Below are 10,914 nucleotides of genomic sequence, written 5' to 3' on the forward strand. Positions count from 1 at the left end.
TCCGTTCTCATCCCACGCCGAAGGGACTTCGGAATTCTTCGGGAACCGAGTCCTCCCGAAGACAGGCGGCGCACACGCGAGTGCGTCAGAGGGCGCGCGTGCCTGCACAGTGTTATCGCAGCCCGTCTTCGGGAGCACTCGGGCTCCCGAAGCATTTCCGAAGCCTCCTTTTCGGCCAGGAGACAGCGGTATTTGACCGAAACGGTCGAATACCGCTACGGGGGAGCCAGGACAGCACCGGGAGAGGGAGTGCTCTATAGGACCCAGAGCCCCCCTCTCCTTAGGTGAGTATCTGACTTCTTTTTTTTTTAACCCAGTTCCCATTAGCTTTAAAAAGGAATAATTGACTATCCCTATGGCTACATTCACACTAAGATGCTGTATTGCTTCAGGCATTATAATCGCATTGGTAACGTGATGTAATGATATTGTAATGGGATATTCACATCAGCACATTAGTGGTGGTGTGGAATCTGTCGGCATAATGTAATGTGAGCATGCTGTGCTGCATTTACAGTTGCAGTGAAGCATACTTTTTAAACAGTCAAGTTACAAAGCTGCACCACCAGATAAGAAACGTTCACCATATATTATACAGTACTCATATTAGTGATGGGAATTCCGGCTCTTCTTGGAGAATCTGCTCCCATTAAAGAGCCGGCTCTTACGGCTCTGAATCGGCTCTTCATTAAATATTACTAGACACCACTCAGAATCGGAGTAAAAGCCCTGCCCCCATCTCCAGACTGTTTCAATCCCTCCTGCTACTGCTCTGCTCCGCCCCATACACTCCTACAAGCTGCAAGAGGACTACATCTCCCAGCATGCCTCAGCGCCCTTTATTACACAGCAAATAAGAGCTGTGTGGGGCGGCTGAGGCATCGGCTCTTTCGAAACTGAGAACCGGCTCTTGTCGTTCGCAGCAAAGAGCCGGCTCTTAGAGCCGGCCCGTTCGCTAACGACCCATCACTAACTCATATGGAATCTCTGCAGTTGAATTCTAGATCTATAGCTTAGAGCAGGGGTCCCCAAACGTTTTGGGTCAAGCGCCGGGTCAACATACTTCAGACTGCTGGGGGGCCGGAGTATACATATGATGTAGAAGTCTGTGCACCAGACAGTGAAGTATACCCAGGTGACAACCTGCAGTCCAATTGGACAACAGTGTCACCTGATGTGGAACTTGATTGGAAACCAGTGAATTACTGCTTTCTGGCTTCATTCTATATGCAGACCATCAATATTTAAAGATGTAGCTGACCGCATCTATAATACATTGTGTGTGGGGGGCTGCTAAAAAAGCCTCAGGGGGCCAAATTCGGCCTGAGGGCCTTAGTTTGAGGACCACCGGCTTAGAGTGTGTGCTTCTGCTGCGCTCACAACTAAAGAATGGGAAGAAGTTTTAAGTGATGTAGAGTGGTATTCACACATCCCAAAGTGATTGACCCTCCTGGCTCAAAAGCATACTTTTCATAGACTGTAATGCATCGCATGCCTATTGCACTCTGTTGTGTTGTGATCCTTTGACTCATATTTTAGTATAGACTTATTTTTTTATCTCACAAGATCAGCAAAATTGGGTCAGTATTATAGGCTACAATTTTTTCCCCACAATCCTATTTCCATACTAGGTGGACCTAAGTCCGTTAACAGGCTCTAGTCCCTCACAACCCTCCCCCCGCCCCCTTGACTGCTGCCCCTTAAACGACTTCCAGTATGCCACACATCGCCGCAGAGGTTGCACGGTAATGTAAGTTTGCACTCGCATTACATTAGCTACTTGTGCCGCAACACATGTAGTGTGATATGCCCCATAGACTTTCATTGCCCTAGTGTTAGGCTGCAGTAAAATGCCACACCGTGCCAGTGTGAAAGGCCCTTCAATTTTGATTGGCAAATCACATACCAATTTTACCACCTCCTTGTAGTTTGTTTTCCTACATAGTCTGCTCATACTACATGAAGGCGATAACATTGGCCAAACAAAATAGAAAGTGTGTGCCAGTACATACTACCCATACATACTCCTTAAGCTAACCCTCCCCCTATCCTACACCCATCACATCCTCCCAGATAATTTAGTTTGATTATTCCGTTAGATGAAATACAGGAAAATGAATACTTAACTACAGGAATTTTCCATTCCTGGTGCATTTCCATGGCAGCATACTATGGGTCGGAGCCCAGAACCCATCGTATGCTGCTATGGAAGCACCAGGGAAATAAAGATTTTTCCAACATGTCTGATCGGATTTTTGATCGAAAAAAAGATTTTCAACTTTCATTCAATTCGATCGTTTTAGTCTTAAAAACAGGAAAATCAAACTTTATTATTGTACCGTGTATGGGTACCATTAGGGCTGTGCCACACTGCAGAGCACTGATTGGTCTGTCAGCGCTGCATTTGCGTTTTAAAATATGCTCCAATATTCCGCTTTAAGCCCCGTCTACACAAGGCGATCCGGCGGCTCGATTAGCCCCCTCGCGCGTCGGATTCGATCCGCCCTCGTCCCCGCGCCACTTATCTTCCACTCGATTCCTTGCCATTGTCCCCTCGTGGGGAACGAGCAGGGAATCGGCGGCGGCGGCAAAATCGGACCTGACAGATCTTATCAATTGAGCCGCATCAGCGGCTCGATTGATAAGGAACATCGCTCCGTGTAGACGGAGCTTTACTCTACAACTTCTGATTCAGTTTGCATGCTCTGATAACAGAACCTGGCTGTAACAGTTTATTGCTAACAGGGAATATCACTGAGCTAGTTTGGTAGAGGTGAGAGTATAGCTGTCTTATTTTATTCTTTTTTTTGGGGTGCAGACGGGATAAAGATAAATGCACCTTTTCTAAATGCCTTTAATTGCATTACACATAAGTACAACCAAACTAAACACCTCCCTAGAACATCTGGATAAAGAGATCTAGCCATTGTGGACTAATGCTAGGTAAACACTGAGATTTTCTGTCAGATCGATTATTTCCGATAAGTCCGATAGGATTTCCAATAAATGTTCCACTCACCTCTATGGAAAAATCGATTGGACCTGGTGGAAATAATCGATCTGACAGTAAATTTGACAGAACATTTTATTGTGTGTACCTAGCATTATATCCCTCTAATCCAGGAATCCCCAACCTTTTTTTTTTTGTCCCGGAAGACCAATTTCCAGTCCAATCATTTTTCTGGGGACCAGGGGGGATTGTTCAGCAAATTGGACTGGGAATGGGGCTATGGCACAGGCACATGTAAAACCATCGGGCCTCAAAACAACCTCACACAGACACAGATATTCCCCTGGTTTTAAGTAGCCCCCTCCTCAGTACATATAGCTAAATGTGCCCCCAGTGTTATGTAGTCCCCCTTCCAGGTTAGGTAGCTAGATGTATCCCCAGTCAACCTTACCAACACGGGTCTGGCATCTTCTATTTTCTTTCAGTAGTAGAGCAACATGCAGCAGAGTGTCAGTAGGTGGCGCTGCTCTCTCATCATAGCCTCAGAGTCATACTTGTACTGCTCCCAATGCAATGCTGTACAGAGGATGAGGAAGAACAGCTGACACTGTAATGAGGGAACAGCAGCACCTACTGACTTTGCTAGAAGAGGCCAGACCCATGCATGGCACAAAACAGCCCAGGGACCAGCAGTGGGCCTTGGACCGGGGGTTGGATACCCTTGATCTAATCCACACAGTCGTAAACAAAAGTGATGTAATCTCCGGTCTATCCAAAAGAAGCTAATGTAGAGCTGGGGTTTCTGGTTACTAGAGGTGGTGATTTTGATAGTTGGGGTGGGGCTTCTGGCATTACTTATTAAGGGATTGCCATAGGATTCTAATCAGTGTTGGTGTAAAATTCATGGTAATGCAGCTTGGAAATAGACCAATGAAATGCAGCAGCTGCATTTGCATCAACCTGGAGTTATTTGCATCTCCTTCCCTAATCATAGTCATGCACTGCTATTGCACCTAATGAAACCCTGTCTCCAATCTCCCAGCTTCTTTAGGCTGACAGGAAAGGACATCAGTATTTCCATATGCCTCCATGGCAGCATACATATGGGTTAAGCCCCACCCCTACCAATTAACAGGACCTTAGCTATAAAAGAAAGTGACCCCTAGCGAGCAGCATTCTCATTTTTGTCCTCACCTCCGAACAGGTTCCGTAGTGTTTCATCGCTATTTATTTTTATTTTACTCTTACCTCGCCGACATTCCTGCGGCGTTCCGGCCAGGTTCAGCCTCTCCTGGTCGCAGCCCTGTTGTCATGACTAAATGTCAAATTATTCAGGGACCTTATATCTGGGGCGATGGTGGGAGCTTGATCTAGATGATCTTTTCCCCCCTTCATGGCTGCTCTGCATGACTTAAATACGATTGCAGAGCACAGTGTGACCCTTCTCACCTTTTTTTCTTCCTGTCTGCAGTTGCACAGGTTAGTGGTGCATAGTTCAGCTTATCCTCCTGGGTGTTCAGTGCTGCTGAGTGTTCAGTGTGATCCCTCTCACCTGTTTCTTTTCCTCTGTCTGCTGATTGCTCAGGCTCCATCATGTGAGGCATACTTCAGCCTCTCCAGGTCCTGCAGCGTCTCTCTGCTTCCCCTGTCTCACAGTGAAAGACTCTGAAGCACATGGCTTAGAGTGCATTCCAGCTTGGAACACACAGCCATCAGACCAGGAAGTGTTTGCAGTAACTGCTCTCCAATCCCTGCTCTGGACACAGCAGAGATCTCCTCACAGCTGAGCTCTCCTCCCCTCCTCTCACAAGGCTGGATACACACAGGACTGTGCTGGCTGCAACACTACCTTCCTCTATGTCTGGCTTAAAGGTAAAGGCACTATTATTTGCTGTCCCTCTTATGTAATGCTTCTCAAGCTGCAGGAGGAGGTAAGTTATTCCAAGTATCTTGGTAGCACTATGTACTATATTTTATCATCTGCCATTCTCATTATAAACAGTTATATGAACAGTATTGTGTACTATGTGCAATATAAATGACATAGCATTCCTTGCATGAAAGTATTATCTGATTTCTTATTTTTCTGCTACGTTTCATGTACCTCTTATCTTACTTATTTCATCTCTTGCGGTACGTTGGACTGCATTCTTGATCCCACTGTGCCAGAAACAGATAATTCTAAGGTCAATATGTAAGAGTCATACAGGTAAGTGACCCCGCTTTTCTACAAAAAAAAGTGAGCACACCTTCCATAAATGGGCTGTACTTTTTTATATACAAGCCCAGGAAGAAGGGAACAAAGGAGGACAAGTTCCCACCACAGTTCTAGGACATTTGTTCTTTGTTATCATTTGAAATCCTGCTTTAGATCTTTATATCATCACTCAGGATCCTGCTCAAGGAGCAGGTAAATAATCTGCCTGGGAACTGGAGGATCAGGTCCCAGTTAAATGCACCATAGCCCCCCAGATTGCTGGGCTTGTGGGGACAATCAATGGACTCCTATGTAGGCTCTTTGGTCCCCAAGCATCCTCCCAGCAAAGCAATGAAGATACTGAATATCCTCAATCATCTATGGTTTAGCATGAATCCAATCAGAGTGAGCATACAGATATCTGGTTTCTATTTCTCCTTTATCCAAACCATCTGTGAAGCCATTCACTGGGAAGAGGAAACCCTTCTCCAGGCTAAGAAACGTCTGAAATAATTATAATTCTCCTTTCCGGTCTTGAAAGGGATCAAATAAAGATGAATGGGAAAAGGTAAGGAGAAAGTACTTCCTGAAAAAGCAGACTTTCCAAACATCATCCTTCTTCTTTAAGAAAATTCTCCATTCCTAGCATTCGCTTCCATGGTGGACATGTCAGTCATGTGTCTTGCATGCCATGTAAGGTTAAAAGTCTTGATTACTTTTTAAGATGTCCTAGACCATAAACTTGATATAGATTTAACGATGGTGTATACCACTACTGGAGGGGCATGTAAACCAGCCCTGGCTCTATGTTCAGTTGCCACGGAAGTGGACAAGGATTCTGATTATATCCTGGCAGCTTAGAGAACTTTAATATTGTCTCTAAGTTTATTAGGGAAGCGGCTATAGATTTTGTCCAGCCCACTTAACATGCCAGGCTTTTTGCCATGACAGTGAATTGGCCTGTAAAAAAAAAAAAAAAAAATCTAGTCTGCTGATCCCAGCTTCCAACAAAATGTGTTTAAAATTCTGTTTGATGGAAGAAATCTTTTTAGTAACAAGTTGGATCTGGCAACCAACAGTCACCAAGGCTGGTATTATACCAAAGGAGAGAAGACATTGCGGAAGGAAAGACCAGACCATAGGAATTGGCAAACTTCACATGCTAATCTCCATAAGCTCACAAAGCAGTCAGCGCAGAGTCCTATTGTCCATTCTGAAGTCCAGATAGTAGCTGCAAGACTTCAGCAGTTCCATATTATCTAGACAAAAACAATAAAGGATGAGTGGGCACAGATACAGAGTGGTTCGGTTTTTCTTGGATGTGCAAGTTCACTCCACCACTCAGTCACTTTGTCTTTACAGAGACCTACTCTTTTACATTCATGACTCACTGCAGAAAATGGCTATTATGTTGGTTCCAGAAGAGGAGCGCTTTCAGGAAGTCTACTCTCCTCTCTTCATTGTAAAGAAGTCAGGTGATCTGCATTCAGTACTGGATCTGAAATTCCTAAATCTTCATCTTTCTGAAAACATTCAAGATGGAGTTACAACAAATGAATGGACCAGCCATTCCCTTACAGAACTGAATATATTCAATAGACTTGGCAGATACATTCATTATTTCAAACTTCTTTCCACCATGCAGTTGGTAACATTCTTCTCCAGTAACCATCCTCCTTCTCGACATTATCACAGCCATGACAACCTTTTTTGGTACTAGTGTGTCTGGTGGCTCAGTTGAGAAAGCAAAGTTAGGACTTTATCACTATTTAGACAATCTTTTGTTGCTAGCCTCAGATCCCAAGGCTCTACTGTGCTAGCAACAGATTCTTCTTCAAACACTGTCAGTCTTTGGCTGGTTAACAAACGAGGAAAGCCACCTCACTCCTGAGGACCTAATCTTTCCGGGAGCAAGATTCCAATCTATATCCAATGCAGTAACCAGATGAGAAAATTGCTGCCAAAAGTTCGCAAGTGCTGATTATCATACTATATTCATTAATCAAGGTGTTGTATACACCTCCTGGGCACTTCGTCATCTACAATCCAGATGGTCAAATGGGTTCACTGGCACATCTGCCCATTCCAACTAGGGTTTCTCCATCAATGAAACCACCAGAGTTACTCTCAGACCATCCTTCTCACTCCCACGATGAGAGTGTCTGCGGTGGTGGCTAAACACAAGCTCAACAACTATTAACCAATCGTTCACCCATAACTCGTAAAGATGCAAGCATAGTTTGACATGTCTACAGGTAGTATTAGCCTAGGTAAAATAGTCACAACAAAGCTGATCGATCCCTGCAAATATACTCAAACACAGGGTGGCTTATATGGTGCTTCAGACCTTCAGCCATCACTGGGATGAGTCGTCAGTCTTTGATATCAGGTAGCAGAGGGACACAAGGAGTGTTCCTCATGTTAGAGGTCAGCAATATTATCTCCAGTGCAGAGAGCAATCTCTGCAGCATCATGGCAGTTTATCTCATAGGGCCTCAGAACTCTGCGGCAGATTTTCTCAATCAAGGGGACTGAGGCAATAGCTTGTGACCACTCAATAAAATATATCCAGAGTGATCTGTGACCATTGGGTAGGTGGACCTGATGGCAACCTACATCAACTAAATGCCAGCTCGAGGAGATTCGCCCCCACATTCAAGGGCTCAAGGTGCTCTGGCAACACCTGAAATTTCTGAATGGTCTCTGTTTTTTCCTCCAACTCCACTTATCTTCAAAATTCTGAGGAGACTCCTCCTAGAACAAGTGGTACTCCTGGAAGTGGGTCCATTTTGGCCATGCCAGCCATGAGTCCCTCTAATTTGGAGCCTGAAGTTGGAACCTCCTATTCCTCTTCCAGTCAGACCAAACCCCCTGTCCCAGGACTCAATTTATCATCGGTCTCCTCAATCCCTTAATTTAATGGCTTAAGGATTGTGGGAGGAAGCTTAGAGACCTGGTTAACTCAGAATCATTGATACACACTGCTAAAAGCAGGGAAAACTACCACAAACTGGAAAATATTTTTTTTCAATTGCTCTGGTAAATAATTTTGATCCAATGGCTCCACCAGCACAACATATTCTTAGCTTCCTCCAGATTGGCCTAGAAAAACAATTGGCTCGCACTCTCAAAGTGCAGGTTTCTGCTATCTCTGCCTTGATGGATCACTGCTGGGTCTCTCACCCTCTAACAGTGCAATTTATGAAGGCTGCCACCAAAAACAAGCATCCTAATTGCAACCTTTTTCCAAAGTGGGAACTGCGCAGATTCTCAGTTACCTATCAAAACCTCTTTTTGACCCAGCGGAAGACTGCAGGAGATGAGACTTAACCTTAAGAACTATGTCTCTAGTCGCTATCTCTTCGGACAGAAGAGTTTCCGAGCTCCAGGATCTAGGGGCTCATTCTTGACATTCTACTCAGTAGTTTTGAGACCACTACAGACTACAGCACTTCACTTCCGGGCTTCCCTTTAATCAGGATCGGACAGTGCCATCTTTTATGGATACAAATTCCTCTGATCTGCATGTTCTAGATCAGGGGTGCCCACACTTTTTCGGCTCGCGAGCTACTTTAAAATTCGCCGAGGCCAGGAGATCTACCGATGTTTCATGTAGTTAGGTATAGGTCCCTTCAGTATAGGTTAGCCAGGTATAGGTCCCTTCAGTATAGGTCAGCCGGGTATAGGTCCCTTCAGTATAGGTCAGCCGGGTATAGGTCCCTTCAGTATAGGTTAGCCGGGTATAGGTCCCTTCTGTATAGGTTAGTCGGGTATAGGTCCCTTCAGTATAGATTAGCTGGGTATAGGTCCCTTCAGTATAGGTTACCTGGGTGTAGGGCCGGTGTCTTCTCGCGGTGGTGTCCAGGTATTCAGGCCTGGCTCTGGGGGGGGCAGCGTGAGTGGAGTCGGAACTCGGAAGTTTTCCGCCTCTCCGAGTCCCGATTGGCTGCGCGTCTCTCCTCCCCTGATTGGCTGCGCGCCTCTCTTCCCCTGATTGGCTGCGCGCCTCTCTTCCCCTGATTGGCTGCGCGCCTCTCTTCCCCTGATTGGCTGCGCGCCTCTCCTCTCCTGATTGGCTGCGCGCCTCTCCTCCCCTGATTGGCTGCGCGCCTCTCCTCCCCTGATTGGCCAGGCTCTCTCCTCCTCTCCCCTGATTGGCCAGGCTCTCTCCTCCCCTCCCGATTGGCCAGGCTCTCTCCTCCAGCGGCCAGCACCAGAAACTGCGTTATACAGCTGCTGGCTGCTAAATTCAATGGAACGCGGCCAAGAGGCCGCGATCTACCGATCAGGCGGTCGCGATCTACCGGTAGATCGCGATCGACCTACCGGTAGATCGCGATCGACCTATTGGGCACCCCTGTTCTAGATGTTGCAAGAACACTTAGAGTCTATGTGAATGTAACAAGGGAGCTTCAGGAAATCAGAACAGCTCTTCATAATTCCATCAGGTCTGAGAAAGAGCCAGCTAACATCAAACTCAAAAGATCTCTTCATGGCTCAAATGAATCAACAAAGCCTTTTATTAAGGCTAGCCTATTATCAGAGTTTTTGACCTTGTCCCTCTGGGTAGCATCACAGTGCACTCTTAGCTGTCTCCTGTGCCACTTTCGCTATCCGGGCAAAGATTCACCAGGCTACCAACTGGTCCTCTGTCCATACTTTCATTGACCATTTCAGAGTCAATCCAGCAGCCTCCGCTTCAGTTTAATTTAGAAAAAAAGTTATTTCTGAATCTGTTAAAGCCTTAATTGAAATTATTTTTGGTCAGCAAGTCTTGTCCCACCCTTACTTTTTCTGCTAGTTAAATCCCATATGTATGCTGCCATGGAGGCATATGGAAAACGGAAAATTGTATACTCACCTAACGGTAATTTTCCTTTCCATGTGCATCCATGGCAGCATACGGATTTCCCTCCCTTTCCTTTTGTTGACTTTTTGCTGTTCTCCGGTTCGGCTAGTCAATGAGAATGCTGCTCGCTAGGGGTCACTTTCTTTTATAGCTAAGGTCCTGTTAATTGGTAGGGGTGGGGCTTAACCCATATGTATGCTGCCATGGATGCACATGGAAAGGAAAATTACCGTTAGGTGAGTATACAATTTTCCGTTTTATTACTGCCAATGTACACGTAAGGCTACATCATTTGAAAAGGATTACATGCAAGCTTGGCAGCAGAGCTCTCCATGTACCAGGCCATAAAAGATAGTACAAGTTAGAGTTGACAGATGTATAAAGATAGAAACTTGGACAAGGATAATGCACAGAAATTTAAACTTTATAATGTTCATCATATCGCCAAGCAGAGGTTTATGCATCTGTTCTGTAAGTAAACTGACAATATCTGAAATGCTGTTACCAGTAGGCCTACTTGCACCTAATAAATACATCTTTATTTACAGTACCGGTATATGTACATATAAATTATATCTACAGTGTCCTTCCCATAAATGTTTGGGTTAAAGGTGGTGTAGGGTGATGTAAAAGTAGTCAGTGCCACATGTAGTAAATTTAACCTGCAAATGCTCCGTGCCTACTTACAGAAGCTCCCCAGTGCCACCATTGTATGTTCATTGCCCGCATTGTTCCCACACCCTAGACAACATGTAGTAGGTTTTCCAGGTCGTTCCCATGCAGTGTGTGTGCCTAGTTTTGAAGTGGTCTTGATTGGCAGACTAAGACCACTCTCGACGGTAATTGTGTTTGAGTGACACAATAAGGCCTCTTTTCCATGGACGGCTGAACTGCTCGTTTGTCGAATTGCAGCGTTTG

Source organism: Hyperolius riggenbachi, chromosome 3, assembly GCF_040937935.1.
Source record: "Hyperolius riggenbachi isolate aHypRig1 chromosome 3, aHypRig1.pri, whole genome shotgun sequence".
NCBI lineage: Eukaryota > Metazoa > Chordata > Amphibia > Anura > Hyperoliidae > Hyperolius > Hyperolius riggenbachi.